General features: G+C 50.3%; 1 pseudogene; it reads left to right on the top strand.

Annotated features, from left to right (window-relative positions):
* The window catches only part of LOC127925402 (polycystin-1-like), a 35,382-nt pseudogene extending 18,870 nt beyond the window's left edge, over positions 1 to 16,512 (top strand).
* Positions 16,513 to 17,220: the final 708 nt, after the last annotated feature.

Raw genomic sequence — 17,220 nt, 5'->3', positions numbered from 1 at the left:
GAAGTAGAACAAGGGGGAAATCTTGTTGGCAAATTGAGAGAGAACATGAGGGAGAGGGTGGGAGGGGAGAGAGGATGAGATGGAGAGGGAGGGAGAGGGAGAGAGAGGATGAGATGGAGAGGGAGGGGAGGTAGAGGGAGGAGAGAGAGATGGAAAGGGGAGGGGAGGGAGAGAGGATGAGATGGAGAGGGAGGGGAGGGAGAGATGGAGAGAGGAGATGGAGAGGGGAGGAGAGGGAGGGGGGGAGAGAGGATGAGATGGAGAGGGAGGGGGAGGGAGAGAGGGGAAGAGAGGATGAGATGGAGAGGGAGGGGAGGGAGAGGGGAGAGGATGAGATGGAGAGGAGGAGGGGAGGTAGAGATGGAGAGGAAGAGATGGGAGAGGGAGGGGAGGGAGAGAGAGGGAGAGGAGAGAGATGAGAGATGGAGAGGGAGGATGGAGAGGAGAGAGAGGATGAGATGGAGAGGGGGAGGGGAGGAGAGGAGGAGAGATGGAGAGGGAGGAGAGGAGAGAGAGGATGGAGATAGAGAGGAAGGGAGGGAGAGAGAGGATGAGATGGAGAGGGAGGGGAGGGAGAGAGAGGATGAGATGGAGGATGAGATGGAGAGGGAGGGGAAAGAGGATGAGAGAGAGGGAGGGAGGGGGAGAGATGGGAGAGGGAGGGAGATGGGAGGGAGAGAGAGGAGAGATGAGATGGAGGGAGGGGAGGGAGAGAGAGATGGGAGGGATGAGATGGAGAGGGAGGGGAGGGAGAGGGAGAGAGAGGATGGAGATGGAGAGGGAGGGAGAGGGAGAGAGAGGATGAGAGGGAGGAGGGGGAGGGAGAGGAGAGGGAGGGGAGGGAGAGAGAGGATAAGATGGAGAGGGAGGAGGGAGGGAGAGGAGAGATGGAGAGGAGGGGATGAGATGGAGAGGGAGGAGAGGGAGAGAGGGAGGATGAGATGGAGAGGGAGGGGGAGAGGGAGAGATGAGAAGAGATGGAGAAGGGAGGGAGAGGGAGGGGGAAGAGATGGAGAGGGAGGGGAGGGAGAGGGAGGAAGAGAGGATAAGAGGAGAGGGGAGGGGGGGAGGGAGGATGAGATGGAGAGGGAGGAGGGAGAGAGAGGAAGAGATGGAGAGAGGAGGGGAGGGAGAGGGAGGAAGAGATGGAGAGGGAGGGGAGGGAGAGGGAGGAGAGAGGGAGAGGGGATAAGAGATGGAGAGGGAGGGGAGGGAGAGAGGAAGAGATGAGATGGAGAGGGGGGAGGGGAGGGAGGAGAGAGGATGAGATGGAGAGGGAGGGAGGGAGAGGGAGGAAGAGGAAGAGATGGAGAAGAGGAGGGGGAGGGGAGGGAGGAAGGGGAGATGGAAGAGGGAGGGGAGGGAGAGGGAGGGGAGAGAGAGGATGGAGAGAGGGGAGGGAGGGGAGAGAGGGAGGGAGGGGAGGGAGAGAGAGGATGAGAGGGAGGGGAGGGAGAGAGAGGAGAGGGAGGGAGAGGGAGAGAGAGGATGAGATGGAGAGGGGAGGGAGGGAGGGAAGAGATGAGAGGGAAGAGATGGAGAAGGAGGAGGAGGGAGAGGGAGGGAGGAAGAGATGGAGAGGGAGGGAGGAGGGAGAGGGAGGGGAGAGAGGGAGGATAAGATGGAGAGGGAGGGAGGGAGGTAGGGGAGGAAGATGAGAGGAGGGGGAGGGGAGGGAGAGAGGAGAGATGGGAGAGGGAGGGGAGGAGAGGGGAGGGAGGAGAGAGGAAGAGAGGAGGGAGGGAGAGGAGGAAGAGATGGAGAGGGAGGGGAGGGAGAGGGAGGGAGAGGGAGGGGAGAGGAGAGGGAGGAAGAGAGGGAGGGGAGGAGAGAGAGAGGGAGGGGAGGGAGAGAGAGGAAGAGATGAGGAAGAGAGGGGAGGGAGAGAGGAAGAGATGAGAGGGAGGGGAGGGAGAGAGAGGGAGAGGGAGGGGAGGGGAGGTAGAGGGAGGAAGAGAGGGAGGAGGGAGGGAGAGGGGGGAGGAAGAGATGGAGAGGGAGGGAGGGAGAGGGAGGATGAGATGGAGAGGGAGGGAGGGAGAGGGAGAGGGGAGGATGAGATGGAGAGGGAGGGGAGGGAGAGGGGGAGGATAGAGATGGGAGGGAGGGAGGTAGAGGGAGGGGAAGAGATGGAGAGGGAGGGGAGATGGAGAGGGAGGGAGAGGGAGGAAGAGATGGAGAGGGAGGGGAGGGAGAGAGAGGGAGAGGAGGAAGAGATGGAGAGGGAGGGGAGGGGAGAGAGGAGAGAGGAGGGGAGGGGGGAGAGAGGAAGAGATGGAGAGGGAGGGGAGGGAGAGAGAGGAGGGAGAGGAGGGGAGGGAGAGAGAGGGGAGAGATGGAGAGGGAGGGGAGGGAGAGAGAGGAGGAGATGGAGAGGGGAGGGGAGGGAGAGAGAGGATGAGATGGAGAGGGGAGGGAGGGAGAGAGAGGGAGAGGGGAGGGAGAGGGAGGGAGGGAGGGGAGGAAGAGATGGAGAGGGAGGGAGGGAGAGGGAGGAAGAGATGGAGGGAGGGGAGGGAGGGAGGAAGAGATGGAGGGGAGAGGGAGGGAGAGGGAGGAAGAGATGGAGAGGGAGGGGAGGGAGAGAGAGGGAGAGGGAGGGGGGGGGAGAGGGAAAGAGAGAGGAAGAGATGGGAGGGAGAGAGAGAGAGGAAGAGGAAGAGGGGGGGGAGGAGAGAGGGGAGAGAGGGAGGAGAGAGGATGATGGAGATAATAGAGGGAGGGGAGGGAGAGGGAGGAAGAGATGGTCCAAACTGCACCACTAACAGAGACTGAAGAGGAGATAGAGTCATGTCCTTGAACCAACATTCCCTCACCTTGGAAACCTGGAACCAATAATAATGTTGGATGAACGGCAGACACACACAATCACTTATAAATCAGATAATCATCGTTGTCTCTCTCCTCCCTCCTCCCAGGGGCCATCGTACTGTACCAATCTGAACTTTGGTCTGGGGTCCAGTGGTCCTGTCTTGGGTATCCCTGGCTCTGAGCTCCAGGCAGATGTAGAGTACACCTTCAGACTGACGGTCCGCAAGGAGGGAATGGCCCCAGAGTCTACTACACAGACCGTGAGTACACACACACACATACACACACACACAGACCGTGAGTACACACACAGACCCTGAGTACACACACATACGCAGACTGTGAGTACACACACACACACACGGACCGTGAGTACGCACACACACACACACACACACACACACACACACACACACACACACACACACACACACACACACACACACACACACACACACACACACACACACACACACACACACACACACACACACAGGCCCTGAGTACACACACACACACATGCACAGACACACAGAACGTGAGTACACACACACACAGACAGACCGTGAGTACACATACAGACACACAGACAGACCGTGAGTACACACACACACACACACACACACACACACACACACACACACACACACACACACACACACACACACACACACACACACACACACACAGACAGACAGACAGACCTTGTGTACACACACACACACAGACAGACCCTGAGTACACACACTCACAGACAGACCTTGAGTACACACAGACACACAGACACACAGACAGACCATGAGTACACACACACACACACACACACAGACAGACCCTGAGTACACACACAAAGACAGACCGTGAGTACACACACACAGACAGACAGACCGTGAGTACACACACACACAGACAGACAGACAGACAGACAGACAGACAGACAGACAGACCCTGTGTACACACACACACTGACAGACCCTGATTACACACACACACAGACAGACCTTGAGTACACACACAGACAGACCCTGAGTACACACACACACAGACAGACAGACTGTGAGTACACACACACACAGACAGACCGTGAGTACATACACAGACAGACAGACCGTGAGTACACACAGACAGACAGACAGACAGACAGACAGACAGACAGACAGACAGACAGACCGTGAGTACACACAGACAGACAGACAGACTGTGAGTACACACACACACACAGACAGACCGTGAGTACACACACACAGACAGACTGTGAGTACACACACACACACAGACAGACAGACCGTGAGTACACACACACACAGACAGACCGTGAGTACACACAGACAGACCGTGAGTACACACACACATACAGACAGACAGACCGTGAGTACACACACACACAGACCGTGAGTACACACACACAGACAGACCGTGAGTACACACACACACACACACAGACAGACAGACCGTGAGTACACACACACACACACACACACACACACACACACACACACACACACACACACACACACACACACACACACACACACACACACACACAGACAGACAGACCATGAGTACACACACACACAGACAGACAGACCGTGAGTACACACACACAGACAGACCGTGAGTACACACACCCACACACAGACAGACAGACCGTGAGTACACACACACACAGACAGACAGACCGTGTGTACACACAGACAGACAGACCGTGAGTACACACACACAGACAGACCTTGAGTACACACACACAGACAGACAGACCGTGAGTACACACACACACACACACAGACAGACCGTGAGTACACACACACACACACACACACACACAGACAGACCGTGAGTACACACACACACACACACACACACACACACACACACACACACACACACACACACACACACACACACACACACAGACAGACAGACCGTGAGTACACACACACACAGACCGTGAGTACACACACACACAGACAGGCTGTGAGTACACACACACAGACAGACAGACCGTGAGTACACACACACACACACACAGACAGACAGACCGTGAGTACACACACACAGACAGACAGACCGTGAGTACACACACACAGACAGACAAACCGTGAGTACACACACACAGACAGACAGACCGTGAGTACACACACACACACAGACAGACAGACCGTTAGTACACACACACACACACACACACACACACAGACAGACAGACCGTGAGTACACACACACAGACAGACAGACCGTGAGTACACACACACAGACAGACAGACCGTGAGTACACACACACAGACAGACAGACCGTGAGTACACAAACACACAGACAGACAGACCGTGAGTACACACACACACACAGACAGACCGTGAGTACACACACACAGACAGACAGACCGTGAATACACACACACAGACAGACAGACCGTGAGTACACACACACAGACAGACCTTGAGTACACACACACAGACAGACAGACCGTGAGTACACACACACAGACAGACCGTGAGTACACACACACACACACACACACACACACACACACACACATAGACCGTGAGTACACACACACACACACACACACACAGACAGACAGACCGTGAGTACACACACACACACACACAGACAGACAGACCGTGAGTACACACACACAGACAGACCGTGACTACACACACACACAGACAGGTTGTGAGTACACACACACAGACAGACAGACCGTGAGTACACACACACAGACAGACAGACCGTGAGTACACACACACAGACAGACAGACCGTGAGTACACACACACACACACAGACAGACAGACCGTGAGTACACACACACACACACACACACACACAGACAGACAGACCGTGAGTACACACACACACAGACAGACAGACCGTGAGTACACACACACAGACAGACAGACCGTGAGTACACACACACACACACACACAGACAGACAGACCGTGAGTACACACACACACACAGACAGACAGACCGTGAGTACACACACACAGACAGACAGACCGTGAGTACACACACACACACAGACAGACCGTGAGTACACACAGACAGACCGTGAGTACACACACAGACAGACCTTGAGTACACAAACACACACAGACAGACCGTGAGTACACACACACAGACAGACAGACCGTGAGTACACACACACAGACAGACAGACCGTGAGTACACACAGACAGACCGTGAGTACACACACAGACAGATGAAATGTTTACTATTCTATTCAGAACTCAGTTGTCTGCATCATTGTTCTTTGTCCATTTGTTTCATTAGAATATGTACATATTTAGATTTGTTAGTGTTTGATGACTGGTATTGTTTATGCAGCAGACAGATGTTCAGCCAACACAGACTTGATGAAAAGGTTGTTGTTTCCTGTGTTCCCGACTCCCATAGCGACCACATTAGCATATTACCCATCATCATTAGCCAGGCGGTGTGCTTACGGAGCTCCTTACAGGCTGTTTCTCAGTCCTGTTCAGTCTGACAGAACACCATAAACACATGTGATTGTAGTTCCACTCTCCCGCTGCTACTAACTGCTACCTGACAGCTGACCAGGCTGGGTGTAATGGTCCCTAACCCACTGAGTTGGACCTGTAAATGGTTATGGCTTGTGGTCCTTCTGTGGCTCAGTTGGTAGAGCATGGCGCTTGTAACGGGGTAGTGGGTTCGAGGGACCACCCATACGGGTATGCAAGGGTCGCTTTGGATAAAAGGGGGCAAATTATATTATATATTATAGGTTCCCTAGTCAGTTGTACAACTGAATGTATTCAACTGAAATGTTTCTTCAGCATTTAACCCCAACCCCTCTGAATCAGAGAGAGAGAGGGCTGGTTAGGGTAAGGGGGTGGGGGGTAAAGGAGGAGGGGGTTGAGAGAGAGAGGGGCTGGTTAGGGTAAGGGGGTGGGGGGGTAAAGGAGGAGGGGGTTGAGAGAGAGAGAGGGCTGGTTAGGGTAAGGGGTGGGGGGGTAAAGGAGGAGGGGGTTGAGAGAGAGAGAGGGGGCTGGCTAGGGTAAGGGAAAGAGGGTGGGGTGGGGGGGATAAAGGAGGAGGGGTTGAGAGAGAGAGGGGGCTGGTTAGGGTAAGGGAAAGAGGGTGGGGTGGGGGTGGGGGGTAAAGGAGGAGGGGGTTGAGAGAGAGAGAGGGGCTGGTTAGGGTAAGGGAAAGAGGGTGGGGGGGTAAAGGAGGAGGGGTTGAGAGAGAGAGAGAGGGCTGGTTAGGGTAAGGGAAAGAGGGTGGGGTGGGGGGGAGTAAAGGAGGAGGGGGTTGAGAGAGAGAGAGGGGCTGGTTAGGGTAAGGGAAAGAGGGTGGGGTGGGGGGTAAAGGAGGAGGGGGTTGAGAGAGAGAGAGAGGCTGGTTAGGATAAGGGAAAGAGGGTGGGGTGGGGGGGTAAAGGAGGAGGGGTTGAGAGAGAGGGGGCTGGTTAGGGTAAGGGAAAGAGGGTGGGGGGGTAAAGGAGGAGGGGGTTGAGAGAGAGGGCTGGTTGGGGTAAGGGAAAGAGGGTGGGGTGGGGGGTAAAGGAGGGAGGGGGTTGAGAGAGAGAGAGAGGGCTGGTTAGGGTAAGGAAAGAGGGGGGGGGTAAAGGAGGAAGGGGGTTGAGAGAGAGAGAGAGAGGGCTGGTTAGGGTAAGGGAAAGAGGGTGGGGGGGGAAAAGGAGGAGGGGGTTGAGAGAGAGAGAGAGAGAGAGAGAGAGAGAGAGAGCTGGTTAGGGTAAGGGAAAGAGGGTGGGGGGGGGGTAAAGGAGGAGGGGGCTGAGAGAGAGAGAGAGAGAGAGAGAGGGTGAGAGAGAGAAGGGATAAGGTTAGGTTTAGGGTAGGGACGTCCCAACAATCCCAGATAGCACTGACCTATGGCACGATTGTAGTAAGTAGAGATTGTCTAGATCAAATCAACCTGATTCTAGCCCGAGTATCAGTCTGTTTTGTGCTAACGTTCCATGGCTCGCATAGCTTGCTCTGCCAAACATTGGCACACAACACGGACGACAAGGAGTGGAATGTTAGCACGAAACAGGTCTGTGGATTTCAGGCTAACTTGGATGTTCAAATGGAGAGTAAAGCAGGACAGAGTGGAGCCCTGGAGAGGAAGGGAGTGTATGTCTCGGTAGAATGAAACACACCCTTCGTCTCAGAGGAGTAAATCATGATTATCATCGTTATTTTAATGAAAAGGTTACAGGGAACGGGGACTTGCTCTGGTATATGTTTTGGGAGAGTTAACTGGCATTTGCTAGTCTGTAAACCATCCTACTGGCATATGCTAGTCTCTCCCCCCTCCCTCTCTCTCTCCCCCTCTCCCTCTCTCTCCCCCCTCCCTCTCTCTCCCCTCCCTCTCTCTCTCCTCCCTCTCTCTCCCCTCTCCTCTCTTTCTCTCAACCCCCTCCTTCTCTCTCCTCCCTCTCCCTCTCTTTCTCTCAACCCCCTCCCTCTCTCTCCCCTCTCCCTCTCTTTCTCTCAACCCCCCTCCCTCTCTTTCTCTCAACCCCCTCCCTCTCTCCCCCTCTCCTCTCTTTCTCTCAACCCCCTCCCTCTCTCCCCCCTCTCTCCCTCTCTTTCTCTCAACCCCCTCTCCCTCTCCCTCTCTTTCTCTCAACCCCTCTCTCTCTCTCTCTCTCTCTCTCTCTCTCTCTCTCAACTCTCTCTCTCTCTCTCTCTCTCTCTCTCTCTCTCTCTCTCTCTCTCTCTCTCTCTCTCTCCCTCCCTTCCTCCCTCCCTCCCTCCCTCATGGTGTAATAGTGTGTCCCCATGGTGTAACAGTGTGTCTCTCCCAGGTGCTGGTCCAGAGTGGTCGTATCCCCATGGTGTAACAGTGTGTCTCTCCCAGGTGCTGGTCCAGAGTGGTCGTATCCCCATGGTGTAACAGTGTGTCTCTCCCAGGTGCTGGTCCAGAGTGGTCGTATCCCCATGGTCTACCTGGAGTGTGTCTCTTGTAAGGCCCGGTCCATCTTCGAGGTCAGTCAGAACTCCTATGTCTACCTGGCTGGAACCTGCACCAACTGTCACCCCTTCCACCGCGGGGTAAGACTTGAAAGTGTGTCTCACCTCTGACCCTATGCCTTTGTATTACTTAACCACTCTGAGTCTATCAGTGTTCCCCTGTCTCAGTGAGATGAGGTCAGTGTTCCCTTGTCTCAGTGAGATGAGGTCAGTGTTCCCCTGTCTCAGTAAGATGAGGTCAGTGTTCCCTTGTCTCAGTGAGATGAGGTCAGTGTTCCCCTGTCTCAGTGAGATGAGGTCAGTGTTCCCCTGTCTCAGTAAGATGAGGTCAGTGTTCCCCTGTCTCAGTGAGATGAGGTCAGTGTTCCCCTGTCTCAGTGAGATGAGGTCAGTGTTCCCCTGTCTCAGTGAGATGAGGTCAGTGTTCCCCTGTCTCAGTGAGATGAGGTCAGTGTTCCCCTGTCTCAGTAAGATGAGGTCAGTGTTCCCCTGTCTCAGTAAGATGAGGTCAGTGTTCCCCTGTCTCAGTAAGATGAGGTCAGTGTTCCCCTGTCTCAGTAAGATGAGGTCAGTGTTCCCCTGTCTCAGTAAGATGAGGTCAGTGTTCCCCTGTCTCAGTAAGATGAGGTCAGTGTTCCCTTGTTTCAGTAAGATGAGGTCAGTGTCAGATTGGAGTTGTAATATAATTACTGTAAAACAACATGTTCAGTATGACCTCTGACCTCTCCTCTCTGACAACAGTTTAGACTGGAACTATCAACAGTAAAATACCTTTTTCTTCTCTCTTTCTATCTCCCTCTCCCTCTCCCTCTCCCTCTCCCTCTCCCTCTCCCTCCTCTCCTAGCGTCTTCGTAACGAGACGCGGGTCCTGGACTGCAGCAGACATTAATTCTCTCTCTCCTCCCCCATAGCGTTGGACGGCAGTCACCCTTCGTAACGAGACCCTGGTCCTGGACTCCAGCAGCACAACAACTGGACGTGACAGTATGAACCTGGTTCTCCGCCAGGGCATCCTGCAAGACGGAGACTCCTACGTCTTCACCCTCCACGTAACCGACGGCAACATGGACCGCGAGGGCGTGGCGTCCATCACGCTACAGCCCAACATGCCCCCGGCGGGCGGGGACTGTGACCTCCGAGTGGGGGGAGGAGGAGAGGGGGGACCAATCAGAACACTGGTGGACAGGGTGTACTTCAACTGTTCAGGTAGACACACTCTATTCTACTCTACTACATTCTACTCTACTACACTCTACTATAATCTACTCTACTCTATTCTCCTATACTCTGTACACTACTCTATTCTACTATACTCTACTATATTATACTCTACTATATTCTACTATAATCTACTATGTTCTACTATACTCTATTCTCCCATGCTCTGTACTCTACTTTATTCTACTCTACTCTATACTCCGTACTCTACTCTAATTCTCCTATACTCTATTCTACTATACTCTACTCTATTCTACTATACTCTACTCTATTCTGCTATACTCTACTATATTCTACTCTACTATATTCTACTATAATCTACTCTATTATACTATACTCTACTCTATTCTACTATGCTCTGTACTCTACTCTATTATACTATACTCTATTCCACTAAACTCTACTCTATTTTACTATACTCTAACCTATTCTACAATACTCTACTATATTATAATATACTCTACTCTATTCTCCTCAACTCTATTTTCCTAATAATAATAATATATGCCATTTAGCAGACGCTTTTATCCAAAGCGACTTACAGTCATGTGTGCATACATTCTACATATGGGTGGTCCCGGAATCGAACCCACTACCCTGGCTATACAGCGCCATGCTCTACCAACTGAGCTACAGAAGGACCACACTATACTCTACTCCATTCTACTATAATCTACTCTATTCTCTTATAAGCTACTCTATTCTCATATCCTCTATTCTACTATATTCTACTCTATTCTACTATAATCTACTCTATTCTCTTATATGCTACTCTATTCTCCTATACTCTATTCTACTATACTCTACTCTTTTCTACTATACTCTATTCTACTATACTATATTCTACTCTACTCTATTATCGTATATTCTACTCTATTCTCCTATACTCTCTTCTATTCTACTATACTCTATTCTACTATTCTATATTCTACTACACTCTACTCTATCATCCCATACTCTATTCTATTCTCCTATACACTACTCTATTCTACTATACTCTACGCTATTATCCTATACTCTACTCTATTATCCTATACTCTACTCTATTCTACGATACTCTACTCTATTCTACTCTACTATACTCTACTCTACTCTTTTCTACTCTACTCTATTCTACTCTATTCTACTCTACTCTATTCTGTTATATTCTACTCTACTCTACTCTACTCTATTCTACTCTATTCTACTGTACTCTATTCTGTTATATTCTACTCTATTCTATTCTAGTATACTCTACTCTACTCTTTCTACTCTACTCTATTCTCCTCTACTCTATTCTGTTATATTCTACTCTATTCTACTGTACTCTATTCTGTTATATTCTACTCTACTCTACTCTATTCTGTTATATTCTACTCTATTCTACTCTACTCTATTCTGTTATACTCTACTATACTCTACTCGACATCTTTCTCTCCTCCCTCCTCTCTCGTCTCTCCTCCCAAAGTCTTGAGTGTGTCAGACACTGTGACTCAGTAACTCAGGCCTCTCCCTCCTCTAGGTTACAGTGACCTGGGCGTGTCAGAGACCCCTCTCCTGTATAGCCTGTTGGTGACTCGCTGCAGTGACATGCACTGTGAGGAGTTCTGTGTGTATAAAGGGACCAGTCCAGAGCACTCTGCCTTCCTGCCCCCTGGGTTCAGATCAGGTCGATACAGGGTGTCAGCATCCATTACTGTAGAAGACCACCAGGGGGCAGCAATCACCGCTCTCAACAAGTAAGGGCCATTATGACGCATTGGGGGCACACACTGTGAAGATGAATTTATGCATGTGTGTGGGTTCTTATCATGTGTGTGTGTCTGTGTGTGTGGGTTCTTATCATGTGTGTGTGTCTGTGTGTGTGGGTTCTTATCATGTGTGTGTGTCTGTGTGTGTGGGTTCTTATCATGTGTGTGTGTCTGTGTGTGTGGTTCTTATCATGTGTGTGTGTCTGTGTGTGTGTCTGTGTGTGTGGGTTCTTATCATGTGTGTGTGTCTGTGTGTGTGTCTGTGTGTGTGGGTTCTTATCATGTGTGTGTGTCTGTGTGTGTGTCTGTGTGTGTGGGTTCTTATCATGTGTGTGTGTCTGTGTGTGTGGGTTCTTATCATGTGTGTGTGTCTGTGTGTGTGTCTGTGTGTGTGGGTTCTTATCATGTGTGTGTGTCTGTGTGTGTGGGTTCTTATCATGTGTGTGTGTCTGTGTGTGTGTTTTGTTACTGTGTGTGTCCCTAGGTCTGTGGACGTGGTTCTTCCAGACAGTCCTCCAGGCTACAGCAGCCTGCCCCACTGGCTCAGTGAGCTGACCTCCACCACACTCAGACAGCTACTGAAACAGGGAGACTCACAGAGGGTCAGAGAGCTGTCCCTGGCCCTGATCACTGTTCTCAATGAGGTAGGATACTATCTATCTATCTATCTATCTATCTATCTATCTATCTATCTATCTATCTATCTATCTATCTATCTATCTATCTATCTATCTATCTATCTATCTATTTCTCTTTCTATCTCTCTCTCTCTCCTCCTGTATGTCTATATCTCTCTCTCCCCTGTATGTCTGTTTATCTCTCTCTCCTCCTGTATGTCTGTTTATCTCTCTCTCCTCCTGTATGTCTGTTTATCTCTCTCTCCCCTGTATGTCTGTTTATCTCTCTCTCTCCTGTATGTCTGTTTATCTCTCTCTCTCCTGTATGTCTGTTTATCTCTCTCCCCCTGTATGTCTGTTTATCTCCTCTCTCTCTCTCTCTCTCCTCCTGTATGTCTGTTTATCTCTCTCTCCTCCTGTATGTCTGTTTATCTCTCTCTCCCCCCTGTATGTCTGTTTATCTCTCTGAGTGTATGTCTGTTTATCTCTCTCTCCTCCTGTATGTCTGTTTATCTCTCTCTCCCCCTGTATGTCTGTTTCTCTCTCTCCTCCTGTATGTCTGTTTATCTCTCTCCTCCTGTATGTCTGTTTATCTCTCTCCCCCTGTATGTCTGTTTATCTCTCTCTCTCTCTCTCCTCCTGTATGTCTGTTTATCTCTCTCTCCTCCTGTATGTCTGTTTATCTCTCTCTCCTCCTGTATGTCTGTTTATCTCTCTCTCTCTCTCCTCCTGTATGTCTGTTTATCTCTCTCCTCCTGTATGTCTGTTTCTCTCTCTCCTCCTGTATGTCTGTTTATCTCTCTCTCCTCCTGTATGTCTGTTTATCTCTCTCTCCTCCTGTATGTCTGTTTATCTCTCTCTCCTCCTGTATGTCTGTTTATCTCTCTCTCTCCCCCTACAGTCCTCTCCCCTATATGTCTGTCTCTCTCTCCCCTGTATGTCTGTCTCTCTCTCTCTCCCCTGTATGTCTGTCTCTCACTCTCTCCCCTGTATGTCTGTCTCTCTCTCTCCCTATATGTCTCTCTCTCTCTCTCTCTCTCTCTCTCCCCCTATATGTCTGTCTCTCTCTCTCCCCTGTATGTCTCTCTCTCTCTCTCTCTCTCTCTCTCCCTATATGTCTGTCTCTCTCTCTCCCCTGTATGTCTGTCTCTCTCTCCCCTGTATGTCTGTCTCTCTCTCTCCCTATATGTCTGTCTCTCTCTCTCCCCTGTATGTCTGTCTCTCTCTCTCCCCTATATGTCTGTCTCTCTCTCCCCCTATATGTCTGTCTCTCTCTCTCTCTCCCCTATATGTCTGTCTCTCTCCCCTGTATGTCTGTCTCTCTCTCTCCCCTATATGTCTGTCTCTCTCTCTCCCTGTATGTCTGTCTCTCTCTCCCTGTATGTCTCCATTGAATCTGACTTCCCTATATGTCTGTCTCTCTCTCTCCCCTGTATGTCTCTCACTCTAGCTATATGTCTGTCTCTCTCTCCCTGTATGTCTGTCACTCTCCCTATATGTCTGTCTCTCTCTCCCCTGTATGTCTGTCTCTCTCTCTCCCCTATATGTCTGTCTCTCTCTCTCCCTATATGTCTGTCTCTCTCTCTCCCTATATGTCTGTCTCTCTCTCCCCTATATGTCTGTCTCTCTCTCTCCCTGTATGTCTGTCTCTCTCTCTCCCTGTATGTCTCTCTCTCTCCTCTCTCTCTCTCTCTCTCCCTATATGTCTGTCTCTCTCACTCTCCCTGTATGTCTGTCTCTCTCTCCCCTGTATGTCTGTCTGGTCTCTCCCCCTATATGTCTGTCTCTCTCTCTCCCTGTATGTCTGTCTCTCTTCTCCCTATATGTCTGTCTCTCTCTCTCCCCCCTATATGTCTGTCTCTCTCTCTCTTCCCCTATATGTCTGTCTCTCTCTCCCTATATGTCTGTCTCTCTCTCTCCCCTATATGTCTGTCTTCTCTCTCTCTCCCCTATATGTCTGTCTCTCTCTCTCCCTGTATGTCTGTCTCTCTCTCTCCCCTATATGTCTGTGATTCTCTCCCTATATGTCTGTCTCTCTCTCTCCCCTATATGTCTGTCTCTACTCCCCTGTATGTCTGTCTCTCTCTAACTATATATGAGTTCCTGTGTCTATATATCTCTCCCTATATGTCTGTCTCTCTCTCTCCCTGTATGTATATCTCTCTGTCTGTCTCTCTATCCCTATATGTCTGTCTCTCTCTCTCCCTGTATGTCTGTCTCTCTCTCTCCCTGTATGTCTGTCTCTCTCTCCCCCTATATGTCTGTCTCTCTCTCCTGTATGTCTGTCTCTCTCTCCCCCCTATATGTCTGTCTCTCTCTCTCCCTGTATGTCTGTCTCTCTCTCTCTCTCCCTATATGTCTGTCTCTCTCTCTCCCTATATGTCTGTCTCTCTCTCTCCCCTATATGTCTGTCTCTCTCTCTCCCTGTATGTCTGTCTCTCTCTCCCCTGTATGTCTCTCTCTCTCCCTATATGTCTGTCTCTCTCTCTCCCTATATGTATGTCTCTCTCTCTCCCTGTATGTCTGTCTCTCTCTCTCCCCTATATGTCTGTCTCTCTCTCCCTATATGTCTGTCTCACTCTCCCCCTGTATGTCTGTCTCTCTCTCTCCCTGTATGTCTGTCTCTCTCTCTCCCTGTATGTCTGTGTCTGTATGTCTCTCTCTCCCTGTATGTCTGTCTCTCTCTCTCCCTATATGTCTGTCTCTCTCTCCCTATATGTCTGTCTCTCTCTCTCCTATATGTTCTGTCTCTCCCCTTATATGTCTGTCTCTCTCTGTCCCCTGTATGTCTGTCTCTCTCTCCCCTATATGTCTGTCTCTCTCTCTCCCTATATGTCTGTCTCTCTCTCCCCTATATGTCTGTCTCTCTCTCTCCCTATATGTCTGTCTCTCTCTCTCCCCTATATGTCTGTCTCTCTCTCCCCTATATGTCTGTCTCTCTCTCTCCCCTATATGTCTGTCTCTCTCTCCCCTATATGTCTGTCTCTCTCTCTCCCTATGTCTGTCTCTCTCTCTCCCCTATATGTCTGTCTCTCTCTCTCCCTATATGTCTGTCTCTCTCTCCCCTATATGTCTCTCTCTCTCTCCCCTATATGTCTGTTTATCTCTCTCTCCCTGTATGTCTGTCTCTCTCTCTCCCTATATGTCTGTCTCTCTCTCTCCCCTATATGTCTCTCTCTCTCTCCCCTGTATGTCTGTCTCTCTCTCTCCCTATATGTCTGTCTCTCTCTCTCTCCCCTGTATGTCTGTCTCTCTCTCTCCCCTGTATGTCTGTTTATCTCTCTCTCTCCCTGTATGTCTGTTTATCTCTCTCTCCCCCTATATGTCTGTTTATCTCTCTCTCTCTCTCCCCTATATGTCTGTTTCTCTCTCTCCCTGTATGTCTCTCTTATCTCTCTCTCTCTCTCTCCCCCTGTATGTCTGTCTCTCTCTCCCCTATATGTCTGTCTCTATCTCTCCCTATATGTCTGTCTCTCTCTCTCCCCTATATGTCTGTCTCTCTCTCTCCCCTATATGTCTGTCTCTCTCTCCCCCCCTATATGTCTGTCTCTCTCTCTCCCCCTATATGTCTGTTTATCTCTCCCCTATATGTCTGTCTCTCTCTCCCCTATATGTCTGTTTATCTCTCTCTCCCTATATGTCTCTCTCTCTCTCTCCCCTATATGTCTGTCTCTTTCTCTCCCCTATATGTCTGTCTCTCTCTCTCCCCTATATGTCTGTCTCTCTCTCTCTCCCTGTATGTCTGTCTCTCTCTCTCTCCCCTATATGTCTGTCTCTCTCTCCCCTATATGTCTGTCTCTCTCTCTCTCCCCTATATGTCTGTCTCTCTCTCCTCCCTATATGTCTGTTTATCTCTCTCTCCCTGTATGTCTGTCTCTTTCCCCTATATGTCTCTCTCTCTCCCCCTATATGTCTGTTTATCTCTCTCCCCTATATGTCTGTCTCTCTCTCTCCCTATATGTCTGTCTCTCTCCCTCCCCTGTATGTCTGTCTCTCTCTCCCTATATGTCTCTTTATCTCTCTCTCCCCTGTATGTCTGTCTCTCACTCTCCCCTATATGTCTGTCTCTCTCTCCCCTATGTCTGTCTATCTCACTCTCCCCTATATGTCTGTCTCTCTCTCTCCCTATATGTCTGTTCTCTCTCTCCCCTATATGTCTGTCTCTCTCTCCCTGTACCCATCAGTCAAGCTAATGTGTTCAGCCAGTGAGGCAGAAACCCTCAATCAGGAGAGAGAGTGATTTCCCATGGTGTTGTCTATTTATAGCGACCACCTGTTAACTACCCTCTCCTATCCTCCTCCTCCCTATGTCTCCTTCTCTCTCCCCCTGTATGTCTCTCTCTCTCCCCATCTTCTGTCTATCTCCCCTCTCTCCTCTCTGTATCCCCATCTTCTCTCTCTCTCTCCTCGTATCTTCTCTCTCTCCCCCCTATGTCTGTTTATCTCTCTCCCCTTCTCCTCTGTTTCTCCCCATCTCTCTCTCTCCCTGTCTGTTTATCTCTCTCTCCCTGTATCTCTCTCTCCCCTCGTCTCCTCTGTATGTCTGTTTATCCTCTCTCCCCATCGTATGTCTGTTTCCTCTCTCCTCCTGTATGTCTGTTTATCTCTCTCCTCCTGTATGTCTGTTTATCTCCCTCTCTCTCCTCTGTATGTCTGTTTATCTCCTTCTCTGCCCTGTATGTCTGTTTCTATCTTCCTCCCTCGTATGTCTGTTTATCTCTCTCCTCGTCTATGTCTGTTTCTCTTCTCCCTCTCTCCTCCTCTATGTCTGTTTCTCCTCTCACCCTCCCCTGTCTCTTCTCTTCTCCCTGTATGTCTGTCTCTCTCTCTCTCTCCTGTATGTCTCCTTTATCTCTCTCCCTCGTATGTCTGTTCTATCTCCCCTCGTGTATGTCTGTCTT

This window comes from Oncorhynchus keta, unplaced genomic scaffold (assembly GCF_023373465.1).
Source record: "Oncorhynchus keta strain PuntledgeMale-10-30-2019 unplaced genomic scaffold, Oket_V2 Un_contig_5538_pilon_pilon, whole genome shotgun sequence".
In the NCBI taxonomy this organism is placed as follows: domain Eukaryota; kingdom Metazoa; phylum Chordata; class Actinopteri; order Salmoniformes; family Salmonidae; genus Oncorhynchus; species Oncorhynchus keta.
The sequence above is the reverse complement of the archived record's forward strand: the minus strand, read 5'-3'. Positions and strand labels throughout refer to the sequence as shown.